The sequence below is a fragment of the Chiloscyllium punctatum genome, chromosome 36 (assembly GCF_047496795.1).
Source record: "Chiloscyllium punctatum isolate Juve2018m chromosome 36, sChiPun1.3, whole genome shotgun sequence".
In the NCBI taxonomy this organism is placed as follows: Eukaryota; Metazoa; Chordata; class Chondrichthyes; order Orectolobiformes; family Hemiscylliidae; genus Chiloscyllium; species Chiloscyllium punctatum.
In genome coordinates, this window is record NC_092774.1 from 34,500,210 (window position 1) to 34,513,812 (window position 13,603).

General features: G+C 46.8%; 3 non-coding genes across 3 annotated transcripts; all 3 read right to left on the reverse strand.

The window, feature by feature from the left end:
* Positions 1 to 1,472: 1,472 nt before the first annotated feature.
* Positions 1,473 to 1,546, reverse strand: trnan-guu (transfer RNA asparagine (anticodon GUU)). The gene has a single exon. It is a non-coding gene; the product is annotated as a tRNA-Asn (tRNA).
* A 3,286-nt stretch (positions 1,547 to 4,832) lies between these two features.
* trnan-guu (transfer RNA asparagine (anticodon GUU)) lies at positions 4,833 to 4,906 on the reverse strand. The gene has a single exon. It is a non-coding gene; the product is annotated as a tRNA-Asn (tRNA).
* A 6,645-nt stretch (positions 4,907 to 11,551) lies between these two features.
* Positions 11,552 to 11,625, reverse strand: trnan-guu (transfer RNA asparagine (anticodon GUU)). Its single transcript has one exon. It is a non-coding gene; the product is annotated as a tRNA-Asn (tRNA).
* Between the last annotated feature and the right edge of the window lie 1,978 nt (positions 11,626 to 13,603).

Consider the following 13,603-nt stretch of genomic DNA (forward strand, 5'->3'; position numbering starts at 1 on the left):
ACACATACATTCAAAGACCGAAAACATCCAGGGCCTGATTAATCAGATTGCATTGTAGTGCATGTTTGCAAAACATCCACTTGCAATGTCCTACAAAAGAGTGACATAACCCATCCCTGTCAGCCCAGGATAGAAAATCCGAAGGGATGAACGTTTGCTGATTTTCTGAAGATTCACAGAGCTTGGACTGGGTTTTGGTGATTGTTTCTTTTCCACTCCCAGGAGCCGCAGTGTTTGAGGCGTTGAGTTGGGGAGAATAAAATGTGCCCGTGAGCAGCATGTGGGGCTATTTCAGCTTCCCCTCATATGACTGCGCTGTGAGTTGACTCAGATGTTCTCAGGGACATTTACTGACGCGAGACAGTGAAAGGATTCTCATTCCCGCAGATCGGGAATTCAAACCGTATGCCGGCTACAGGACAATGAGAAAGATTAATTGGGGTGTGTGAAGAAGCTGTGAGCTGCATTTCAAACAGGGAGGTGGAGTCAGATGCATCATCCATTGGCCCCGGCCCTGTGCGTATCTCACGCCACCATGCTGCAGAGTTCTGACGTTAGCACGGACATGCGCAGCAATGGGTTCATTCACAAGGCGAACAACCAAAGATAATCACCGTCACTGATTCCCTTCCACAGGCCCAACTTGGTGAAGCAGTATCTTTCACTGGCAAAGGAAACACCCTTGTCCTCAGGTGCCTGCTTCATTTCGATCACGATTTCAAGCACCTCACTCTTCTAGTCTCATTTCCAAACACTTTGCTCATAGCCTCAAAAGAAGCTCTGCGGGTATCTGCTTGTTCCACCCGAACAGGCAGTGGGTTGCAGATTCCCACCAGTCCCAATTTGAGTGAAATATTTTTCCCCCTCCACTGATTTGAATCTTAAAGAAGAAGCCGGGGAGCAAGCTCCCTTTCTTTTCGACGACATTTCTCATTTTGTACTCGGCAGGGTTCACACCTGCGAGGGGAAACCGCAATGGATTTCATGTACATCGCATTAACCACTCGGCCCACGAATACAGAACCACACTGACAGCTTGACTTCCCAGGCCTGTCTGCCTATGGAGCTGAGAAAGAGTGAATCATCGCAGAGTTTGTTTGAATCCAATCACTTCACAGTGATTCGAAAGGGTTAAATATCGGCACATGGTGTTTGCAGATATTTCGGTGTTTCACCCCAAAAGATGAAATGAACTTTCAGTTAGAAATTGCAGGAGGAACTCAGCAGGTCAGGCAACATCTGTGGAAAGAGAATCAGAGGCAACATTTCAAAATTGTGTTTTCACCGACAGGTACTGTCAAACCTGCCTAGTTTCTCTTTTGGTCTCGTCTTCTCAGCAAACGCAGTCCCTTCCGTTAGACATCAATTCAATTCAGAAACCCCTTTGTGGAGAAGATTTCCGTTGGGGGAAAATTTTCCTGACGCCATTAAAAGCGCACAGCTTCGAAGCCAAAGAAGGGAAGCGAACACACCGCCCCTGGGTGGGCTCGAACCACCAACCTTTCGGTTAACAGCCGAACGCGCTGACCAATTGCGCCACAGAGACAGGCGCTGACTTGGGCTGCACCATCGCCTGGTGATTTTATACTTCAGCCTCCCCGCCGAGAATTACAATTGTCGTCTATCAGTTTTACTTTTCCATAATCAAGCCTGGGAGATCTCTTGTGGAGATACCGGGGACAGTCTGCAGACACATCCATGTCACGAGGAACTAGCTTTCTTACTCCGGGGCCGTCGCCCTTCCAGCCTTTCAGTGTTTTGCCTGTTCCCGAGTTCTCTCGTTGGCTCGCAGGGGAGAAGGGGTTTGAATTCATGATGTGCAGGAACGACAATTCTTTCATTGTCTCAGATCAGTTCATGTGCCAAGAACATCAGAGTCAACCTCCCGGCCTCGTCAACAAGGGGACGGTGTCTGGACTGTCTCTGCTCAATCGGACCGGTCATCTTTCATTCTCCTCGAAATCCGCTTCGCAAAGTGTTTCTAAAGGTTCACAAAGCTGGAGACTGGGATTTCTGTGTTGCTTCATGAACATTTGAACATTTTTCCATTTCCTAACTGACAATATTTTGCCAAAATCTCTTCCAATTGTACGCCTTGCCTCATGTCCAGGGATGAGGAATTTCCATTTTGGGGAGACATTCCCACGGTGGAGAATGTTCGCTTTGGAGCAAAGAAGGAAAACTGGAGATTTCCTGGGGCTGTTGGTCACGATGGAGGAAGAAGCGGTGGGAATGGGCAGTTTAATGATCAGAAGAACCAATTGCCACTGACCAGAGTCAGTTACCAGAGGACAGGGATTGAAGTTCTTGAATGAAAAGCAGCACTTGTGCCTAATAAACACAGAGAATACTGCAGAAAGCCAACGGGTCGAGCAGCATCTGTGGAAAGGGAAACAGAGCTGACGTTGTGAGTCTGGTACGTTGTTTGTTCAGAACCCGAGTTTCCTGCATGGCAATCAATTCCCAGACATGAGAAAACGGGTCTTTATTGAGACGGGTTTTGTGAAGTTTGAGCGATAATGCAACCAACAGGAAGTCATTTAAAATCGCCAGCGAAGAAATCATAGCCAGCAGGTTACCACCCTGGGCGGGGAGCCCCAAAGGATCTCTACGCCAACACCTTAAGTGTTCGGCCACAACTACACGCCCAAAGTTGTGGTCTAAACTTTCTCATGGAATAGTTCTAACAGGAAAGGTGAGTATTGGGATTGTCCTGTCCGCGCCATAGCCCCAACGGTTCCTGTTGCCCTGGATTTGATCAGGACAGAGGAGGCTGATGGGAGATCGAATTGAACTACACACATTGATGAGAGATAGAGCGGCTGGGAAGGATCCATTCCCATGCGTAGAGAGATTAATAATCAGGGCCGAAAATAAGGAGCCACTTCAAGAAATTTGGGGTTCATTCAGCAAAGCTAATGTATGACTGTTCACAGAAAATTGTGATGAAAGTCTCTCGAGTTATTTTGATGAGAAGTGTTGATGATGCTAATACAATCGATAGGATGAACGTAGATTGGTCAATGTATTTGGTGACAGTTCTGTTCTAGCCCTGTGAGCGAAACCTGGATCTGAAGGAGTAGAAGGGACATTAACAACATCGATCTGAAATTGGACACGTGACAAGGAACAGAGCCATCATGAACAGTTGGCTTTTGAACTGGAGAAGGTTTCTCGTGAAATTCGCTTGAGGCTTGAGGTATGCAAGGTCAAGATAATTTAGGTAAAACACGGAAACGCTATCCTCATTAGCAGACAGTGAAAGGATTACAAGACACAAATTAAACATTTTCGACAAGTGATACAGGGGACTGGGAAGATAAGTATTATAAACTGTGAACAGCAAAGTTCTGGAGCACAACACATACATTCAAAGACCGAAAACATCCAGGTCCTGATTAATCAGATTGCATTGTAGTGCATGTTTGCAAAACATCCACTTGCAATGTCCTACAAAAGAGTGACAAAACCCATCCCTGTCAGCCCAGGATAGAAAATCCGAAGGGATGAACGTTTGCTGATTTTCTGAAGATTCACAGAGCTTGGACTGGGTTTTGGTGATTGTTTCTTTTCCACTCCCAGGAGCCGCAGTGTTTGAGGCGTTGAGTTGGGGAGAATAAAATGTGCCCGTGAGCAGCATGTGGGGCTATTTCAGCTTCCCCTCATATGACTGCGCTGTGAGTTGACTCAGATGTTCTCAGGGACATTTACTGACGCGAGACAGTGAAAGGATTCTCATTCCCGCAGATCGGGAATTCAAACCGTATGCCGGCTACAGGACAATGAGAAAGATTAATTGGGGTGTGTGAAGAAGCTGTGAGCTGCATTTCAAACAGGGAGGTGGAGTCAGATGCATCATCCATTGGCCCCGGCCCTGTGCGTATCTCACGCCACCATGCTGCAGAGTTCTGACGTTAGCACGGACATGCGCAGCAATGGGTTCATTCACAAGGCGAACAACCAAAGATAATCACCGTCACTGATTCCCTTCCACAGGCCCAACTTGGTGAAGCAGTATCTTTCACTGGCAAAGGAAACACCCTTGTCCTCAGGTGCCTGCTTCATTTCGATCACGATTTCAAGCACCTCACTCTTCTAGTCTCATTTCCAAACACTTTGCTCATAGCCTCAAAAGAAGCTCTGCGGGTATCTGCTTGTTCCACCCGAACAGGCAGTGGGTTGCAGATTCCCACCAGTCCCAATTTGAGTGAAATATTTTTCCCCCTCCACTGATTTGAATCTTAAAGAAGAAGCCGGGGAGCAAGCTCCCTTTCTTTTCGACGACATTTCTCATTTTGTACTCGGCAGGGTTCACACCTGCGAGGGGAAACCGCAATGGATTTCATGTACATCGCATTAACCACTCGGCCCACGAATACAGAACCACACTGACAGCTTGACTTCCCAGGCCTGTCTGCCTATGGAGCTGAGAAAGAGTGAATCATCGCAGAGTTTGTTTGAATCCAATCACTTCACAGTGATTCGAAAGGGTTAAATATCGGCACATGGTGTTTGCAGATATTTCGGTGTTTCACCCCAAAAGATGAAATGAACTTTCAGTTAGAAATTGCAGGAGGAACTCAGCAGGTCAGGCAACATCTGTGGAAAGAGAATCAGAGGCAACATTTCAAAATTGTGTTTTCACCGACAGGTACTGTCAAACCTGCCTAGTTTCTCTTTTGGTCTCGTCTTCTCAGCAAACGCAGTCCCTTCCGTTAGACATCAATTCAATTCAGAAACCCCTTTGTGGAGAAGATTTCCGTTGGGGGAAAATTTTCCTGACGCCATTAAAAGCGCACAGCTTCGAAGCCAAAGAAGGGCAGCGAACACACCGCCCCTGGGTGGGCTCGAACCACCAACCTTTCGGTTAACAGCCGAACGCGCTGACCAATTGCGCCACAGAGACAGGCGCTGACTTGGGCTGCACCATCGCCTGGTGATTTTATACTTCAGCCTCCCCGCCGAGAATTACAATTGTCGTCTATCAGTTTTACTTTTCCATAATCAAGCCTGGGAGATCTCTTGTGGAGATACCGGGGACAGTCTGCAGACACATCCATGTCACGAGGAACTAGCTTTCTTACTCCGGGGCCGTCGCCCTTCCAGCCTTTCAGTGTTTTGCCTGTTCCCGAGTTCTCTCGTTGGCTCGCAGGGGAGAAGGGGTTTGAATTCATGATGTGCAGGAACGACAATTCTTTCATTGTCTCAGATCAGTTCATGTGCCAAGAACATCAGAGTCAACCTCCCGGCCTCGTCAACAAGGGGACGGTGTCTGGACTGTCTCTGCTCAATCGGACCGGTCATCTTTCATTCTCCTCGAAATCCGCTTCGCAAAGTGTTTCTAAAGGTTCACAAAGCTGGAGACTGGGATTTCTGTGTTGCTTCATGAACATTTGAACATTTTTCCATTTCCTAACTGACAATATTTTGCCAAAATCTCTTCCAATTGTACGCCTTGCCTCATGTCCAGGGATGAGGAATTTCCATTTTGGGGAGACATTCCCAAGGTGGAGAATGTTCGCTTTGGAGCAAAGAAGGAAAACTGGAGATTTCCTGGGGCTGTTGGTCACGATGGAGGAAGAAGCGGTGGGAATGGGCAGTTTAATGATCAGAAGAACCAATTGCCACTGACCAGAGTCAGTTACCAGAGGACAGGGATTGAAGTTCTTGAATGAAAAGCAGCACTTGTGCCTAATAAACACAGAGAATACTGCAGAAAGCCAACGGGTCGAGCAGCATCTGTGGAAAGGGAAACAGAGCTGACGTTGTGAGTCTGGTACGTTGTTTGTTCAGAACCCGAGTTTCCTGCATGGCAATCAATTCCCAGACATGAGAAAACGGGTCTTTATTGAGACGGGTTTTGTGAAGTTTGAGCGATAATGCAACCAACAGGAAGTCATTTAAAATCGCCAGCGAAGAAATCATAGCCAGCAGGTTACCACCCTGGGCGGGGAGCCCCAAAGGATCTCTACGCCAACACCTTAAGTGTTCGGCCACAACTACACGCCCAAAGTTGTGGTCTAAACTTTCTCATGGAATAGTTCTAACAGGAAAGGTGAGTATTGGGATTGTCCTGTCCGCGCCATAGCCCCAACGGTTCCTGTTGCCCTGGATTTGATCAGGACAGAGGAGGCTGATGGGAGATCGAATTGAACTACACACATTGATGAGAGATAGAGCGGCTGGGAAGGATCCATTCCCATGCGTAGAGAGATTAATAATCAGGGCCGAAAATAAGGAGCCACTTCAAGAAATTTGGGGTTCATTCAGCAAAGCTAATGTATGACTGTTCACAGAAAATTGTGATGAAAGTCTCTCGAGTTATTTTGATGAGAAGTGTTGATGATGCTAATACAATCGATAGGATGAACGTAGATTGGTCAATGTATTTGGTGACAGTTCTGTTCTAGCCCTGTGAGCGAAACCTGGATCTGAAGGAGTAGAAGGGACATTAACAACATCGATCTGAAATTGGACACGTGACAAGGAACAGAGCCATCATGAACAGTTGGCTTTTGAACTGGAGAAGGTTTCTCGTGAAATTCGCTTGAGGCTTGAGGTATGCAAGGTCAAGATAATTTAGGTAAAACACGGAAACGCTATCCTCATTAGCAGACAGTGAAAGGATTACAAGACACAAATTAAACATTTTCGACAAGTGATACAGGGGACTGGGAAGATAAGTATTATAAACTGTGAACAGCAAAGTTCTGGAGCACAACACATACATTCAAAGACCGAAAACATCCAGGTCCTGATTAATCAGATTGCATTGTAGTGCATGTTTGCAAAACATCCACTTGCAATGTCCTACAAAAGAGTGACAAAACCCATCCCTGTCAGCCCAGGATAGAAAATCCGAAGGGATGAACGTTTGCTGATTTTCTGAAGATTCACAGAGCTTGGACTGGGTTTTGGTGATTGTTTCTTTTCCACTCCCAGGAGCCGCAGTGTTTGAGGCGTTGAGTTGGGGAGAATAAAATGTGCCCGTGAGCAGCATGTGGGGCTATTTCAGCTTCCCCTCATATGACTGCGCTGTGAGTTGACTCAGATGTTCTCAGGGACATTTACTGACGCGAGACAGTGAAAGGATTCTCATTCCCGCAGATCGGGAATTCAAACCGTATGCCGGCTACAGGACAATGAGAAAGATTAATTGGGGTGTGTGAAGAAGCTGTGAGCTGCATTTCAAACAGGGAGGTGGAGTCAGATGCATCATCCATTGGCCCCGGCCCTGTGCGTATCTCACGCCACCATGCTGCAGAGTTCTGACGTTAGCACGGACATGCGCAGCAATGGGTTCATTCACAAGGCGAACAACCAAAGATAATCACCGTCACTGATTCCCTTCCACAGGCCCAACTTGGTGAAGCAGTATCTTTCACTGGCAAAGGAAACACCCTTGTCCTCAGGTGCCTGCTTCATTTCGATCACGATTTCAAGCACCTCACTCTTCTAGTCTCATTTCCAAACACTTTGCTCATAGCCTCAAAAGAAGCTCTGCGGGTATCTGCTTGTTCCACCCGAACAGGCAGTGGGTTGCAGATTCCCACCAGTCCCAATTTGAGTGAAATATTTTTCCCCCTCCACTGATTTGAATCTTAAAGAAGAAGCCGGGGAGCAAGCTCCCTTTCTTTTCGACGACATTTCTCATTTTGTACTCGGCAGGGTTCACACCTGCGAGGGGAAACCGCAATGGATTTCATGTACATCGCATTAACCACTCGGCCCACGAATACAGAACCACACTGACAGCTTGACGTCCCAGGCCTGTCTGCCTATGGAGCTGAGAAAGAGTGAATCATCGCAGAGTTTGTTTGAATCCAATCACTTCACAGTGATTCGAAAGGGTTAAATATCGGCACATGGTGTTTGCAGATATTTCGGTGTTTCACCCCAAAAGATGAAATGAACTTTCAGTTAGAAATTGCAGGAGGAACTCAGCAGGTCAGGCAACATCTGTGGAAAGAGAATCAGAGGCAACATTTCAAAATTGTGTTTTCACCGACAGGTACTGTCAAACCTGACTAGTTTCTCTTTTGGTCTCGTCTTCTCAGCAAACGCAGTCCCTTCCGTTAGACATCAATTCAATTCAGAAACCCCTTTGTGGAGAAGATTTCCGTTGGGGGAAAATTTTCCTGACGCCATTAAAAGCGCACAGCTTCGAAGCCAAAGAAGGGCAGCGAACACACCGCCCCTGGGTGGGCTAGAACCACCAACCTTCCGGTTAACAGCCGAACGCGCGGACCAATTGCGCCACAGAGACAGGCGCTGACATGGGCTGCACATCGCCTGGTGATTTTATAATTCAGCCTCCCCGCCGAGAATTACAGTTGTCGTCTATCAGTTTTACTTTTCCATAATCAAGCCTGGGAGATCTCTTGTGGAGATACCGGGGACAGTCTGCAGACACATCCATGTCACGAGGAACTAGCTTTCTTACTCCGGGGCCGTCGCCCTTCCAGCCTTTCAGTGTTTTGCCTGTTTCCGAGTTCTCTCGTTGGCTCGCAGGGGAGAAGGGGTTTGAATTCATGATGTGCAGGAACGACAATTCTTTCATTGTCTCAGATCAGTTCATGTGCCAAGAACATCAGAGTCAACCTCCCGGCCTCGTCAACAAGGGGACGGGGTCTGGACTGTCTCTGCTCAATCGGACCGGTCATCTTTCATTCTCCTCGAAATCCGCTTCGCAAAGTGTTTCTAAAGGTTCACAAAGCTGGAGACTGGGATTTCTGTGTTGCTTCATGAACATTTGAACATTTTTCCATTTCCTAACTGACAATATTTTGCCAAAATCTCTTCCAATTGTACGCCTTGCCTCATGTCCAGGGATGAGGAATTTCCATTTTGGGGAGACATTCCCAAGGTGGAGAATGTTCGCTTTGGAGCAAAGAAGGAAAACTGGAGATTTCTTGGGGCTGTTGGTCACGATGGAGGAAGAAGCGGTGGGAATGGGCAGTTTAATGATCAGAAGAACCAATTGCCACTGACCAGAGTCAGTTACCAGAGGACAGGGATTGAAGTTCTTGAATGAAAAGCAGCACTTGTGCCTAATAAACACAGAGAATACTGCAGAAAGCCAACGGGTCGAGCAGCATCTGTGGAAAGGGAAACAGAGCTGACGTTGTGAGTCTGGTACGTTGCTTGTTCAGAACCCGAGTTTCCTGCATGGCAATCAATTCCCAGACATGAGAAAACGGGTCTTTATTGAGACGGGTTTTGTGAAGTTTGAGCGATAATGCAACCAACAGGAAGTCATTTAAAATCGCCAGCGAAGAAATCATAGCCAGCAGGTTACCACCCTGGGCGGGGAGCCCCAAAGGATCTCTACGCCAACACCTTAAGTGTTCGGCCACAACTACACGCCCAAAGTTGTGGTCTAAACTTTCTCATGGAATAGTTCTAACAGGAAAGGTGAGTATTGGGATTGTCCTGTCCGCGCCATAGCCCCAACGGTTCCTGTTGCCCTGGATTTGATCAGGACAGAGGAGGCTGATGGGAGATCGAATTGAACTACACACATTGATGAGAGATAGAGCGGCTGGGAAGGATCCATTCCCATGCGTAGAGAGATTAATAATCAGGGCCGAAAATAAGGAGCCACTTCAAGAAATTTGGGGTTCATTCAGCAAAGCTAATGTATGACTGTTCACAGAAAATTGTGATGAAAGTCTCTCGAGTTATTTTGATGAGAAGTGTTGATGATGCTAATACAATCGATAGGATGAACGTAGATTGGTCAATGTATTTGGTGACAGTTCTGTTCTAGCCCTGTGAGCGAAACCTGGATCTGAAGGAGTAGAAGGGACATTAACAACATCGATCTGAAATTGGACACGTGACAAGGAACAGAGCCATCATGAACAGTTGGCTTTTGAACTGGAGAAGGTTTCTCGTGAAATTCGCTTGAGGCTTGAGGTATGCAAGGTCAAGATAATTTAGGTAAAACACGGAAACGCTATCCTCATTAGCAGACAGTGAAAGGATTACAAGACACAAATTAAACATTTTCGACAAGTGATACAGGGGACTGGGAAGATAAGTATTATAAACTGTGAACAGCAAAGTTCTGGAGCACAACACATACATTCAAAGACCGAAAACATCCAGGTCCTGATTAATCAGATTGCATTGTAGTGCATGTTTGCAAAACATCCACTTGCAATGTCCTACAAAAGAGTGACAAAACCCATCCCTGTCAGCCCAGGATAGAAAATCCGAAGGGATGAACGTTTGCTGATTTTCTGAAGATTCACAGAGCTTGGACTGGGTTTTGGTGATTGTTTCTTTTCCACTCCCAGGAGCCGCAGTGTTTGAGGCGTTGAGTTGGGGAGAATAAAATGTGCCCGTGAGCAGCATGTGGGGCTATTTCAGCTTCCCCTCATATGACTGCGCTGTGAGTTGACTCAGATGTTCTCAGGGACATTTACTGACGCGAGACAGTGAAAGGATTCTCATTCCCGCAGATCGGGAATTCAAACCGTATGCCGGCTACAGGACAATGAGAAAGATTAATTGGGGTGTGTGAAGAAGCTGTGAGCTGCATTTCAAACAGGGAGGTGGAGTCAGATGCATCATCCATTGGCCCCGGCCCTGTGCGTATCTCACGCCACCATGCTGCAGAGTTCTGACGTTAGCACGGACATGCGCAGCAATGGGTTCATTCACAAGGCGAACAACCAAAGATAATCACCGTCACTGATTCCCTTCCACAGGCCCAACTTGGTGAAGCAGTATCTTTCACTGGCAAAGGAAACACCCTTGTCCTCAGGTGCCTGCTTCATTTCGATCACGATTTCAAGCCCCTCACTCTTCTAGTCTCATTTCCAAACACTTTGCTCATAGCCTCAAAAGAAGCTCTGCGGGTATCTGCTTGTTCCACCCGAACAGGCAGTGGGTTGCAGATTCCCACCAGTCCCAATTTGAGTGAAATATTTTTCCCCCTCCACTGATTTGAATCTTAAAGAAGAAGCCGGGGAGCAAGCTCCCTTTCTTTTCGACGACATTTCTCATTTTGTACTCGGCAGGGTTCACACCTGCGAGGGGAAACCGCAATGGATTTCATGTACATCGCATTAACCACTCGGCCCACGAATACAGAACCACACTGACAGCTTGACTTCCCAGGCCTGTCTGCCTATGGAGCTGAGAAAGAGTGAATCATCGCAGAGTTTGTTTGAATCCAATCACTTCACAGTGATTCGAAAGGGTTAAATATCGGCACATGGTGTTTGCAGATATTTCGGTGTTTCACCCCAAAAGATGAAATGAACTTTCAGTTAGAAATTGCAGGAGGAACTCAGCAGGTCAGGCAACATCTGTGGAAAGAGAATCAGAGGCAACATTTCAAAATTGTGTTTTCACCGACAGGTACTGTCAAACCTGCCTAGTTTCTCTTTTGGTCTCGTCTTCTCAGCAAACGCAGTCCCTTCCGTTAGACATCAATTCAATTCAGAAACCCCTTTGTGGAGAAGATTTCCGTTGGGGGAAAATTTTCCTGACGCCATTAAAAGCGCACAGCTTCGAAGCCAAAGAAGGGCAGCGAACACACCGCCCCTGGGTGGGCTCGAACCACCAACCTTTCGGTTAACAGCCGAACGCGCTGACCAATTGCGCCACAGAGACAGGCGCTGACTTGGGCTGCACCATCGCCTGGTGATTTTATACTTCAGCCTCCCCGCCGAGAATTACAATTGTCGTCTATCAGTTTTACTTTTCCATAATCAAGCCTGGGAGATCTCTTGTGGAGATACCGGGGACAGTCTGCAGACACATCCATGTCACGAGGAACTAGCTTTCTTACTCCGGGGCCGTCGCCCTTCCAGCCTTTCAGTGTTTTGCCTGTTCCCGAGTTCTCTCGTTGGCTCGCAGGGGAGAAGGGGTTTGAATTCATGATGTGCAGGAACGACAATTCTTTCATTGTCTCAGATCAGTTCATGTGCCAAGAACATCAGAGTCAACCTCCCGGCCTCGTCAACAAGGGGACGGTGTCTGGACTGTCTCTGCTCAATCGGACCGGTCATCTTTCATTCTCCTCGAAATCCGCTTCGCAAAGTGTTTCTAAAGGTTCACAAAGCTGGAGACTGGGATTTCTGTGTTGCTTCATGAACATTTGAACATTTTTCCATTTCCTAACTGACAATATTTTGCCAAAATCTCTTCCAATTGTACGCCTTGCCTCATGTCCAGGGATGAGGAATTTCCATTTTGGGGAGACATTCCCAAGGTGGAGAATGTTCGCTTTGGAGCAAAGAAGGAAAACTGGAGATTTCCTGGGGCTGTTGGTCACGATGGAGGAAGAAGCGGTGGGAATGGGCAGTTTAATGATCAGAAGAACCAATTGCCACTGACCAGAGTCAGTTACCAGAGGACAGGGATTGAAGTTCTTGAATGAAAAGCAGCACTTGTGCCTAATAAACACAGAGAATACTGCAGAAAGCCAACGGGTCGAGCAGCATCTGTGGAAAGGGAAACAGAGCTGACGTTGTGAGTCTGGTACGTTGTTTGTTCAGAACCCGAGTTTCCTGCATGGCAATCAATTCCCAGACATGAGAAAACGGGTCTTTATTGAGACGGGTTTTGTGAAGTTTGAGCGATAATGCAACCAACAGGAAGTCATTTAAAATCGCCAGCGAAGAAATCATAGCCAGCAGGTTACCACCCTGGGCGGGGAGCCCCAAAGGATCTCTACGCCAACACCTTAAGTGTTCGGCCACAACTACACGCCCAAAGTTGTGGTCTAAACTTTCTCATGGAATAGTTCTAACAGGAAAGGTGAGTATTGGGATTGTCCTGTCCGCGCCATAGCCCCAACGGTTCCTGTTGCCCTGGATTTGATCAGGACAGAGGAGGCTGATGGGAGATCGAATTGAACTACACACATTGATGAGAGATAGAGCGGCTGGGAAGGATCCATTCCCATGCGTAGAGAGATTAATAATCAGGGCCGAAAATAAGGAGCCACTTCAAGAAATTTGGGGTTCATTCAGCAAAGCTAATGTATGACTGTTCACAGAAAATTGTGATGAAAGTCTCTCGAGTTATTTTGATGAGAAGTGTTGATGATGCTAATACAATCGATAGGATGAACGTAGATTGGTCAATGTATTTGGTGACAGTTCTGTTCTAGCCCTGTGAGCGAAACCTGGATCTGAAGGAGTAGAAGGGACATTAACAACATCGATCTGAAATTGGACACGTGACAAGGAACAGAGCCATCATGAACAGTTGGCTTTTGAACTGGAGAAGGTTTCTCGTGAAATTCGCTTGAGGCTTGAGGTATGCAAGGTCAAGATAATTTAGGTAAAACACGGAAACGCTATCCTCATTAGCAGACAGTGAAAGGATTACAAGACACAAATTAAACATTTTCGACAAGTGATACAGGGGACTGGGAAGATAAGTATTATAAACTGTGAACAGCAAAGTTCTGGAGCACAACACATACATTCAAAGACCGAAAACATCCAGGTCCTGATTAATCAGATTGCATTGTAGTGCATGTTTGCAAAACATCCACTTGCAATGTCCTACAAAAGAGTGACAAAACCCATCCCTGTCAGCCCAGGATAGAAAATCCGAAGGGATGAACGTTTGCTGATTT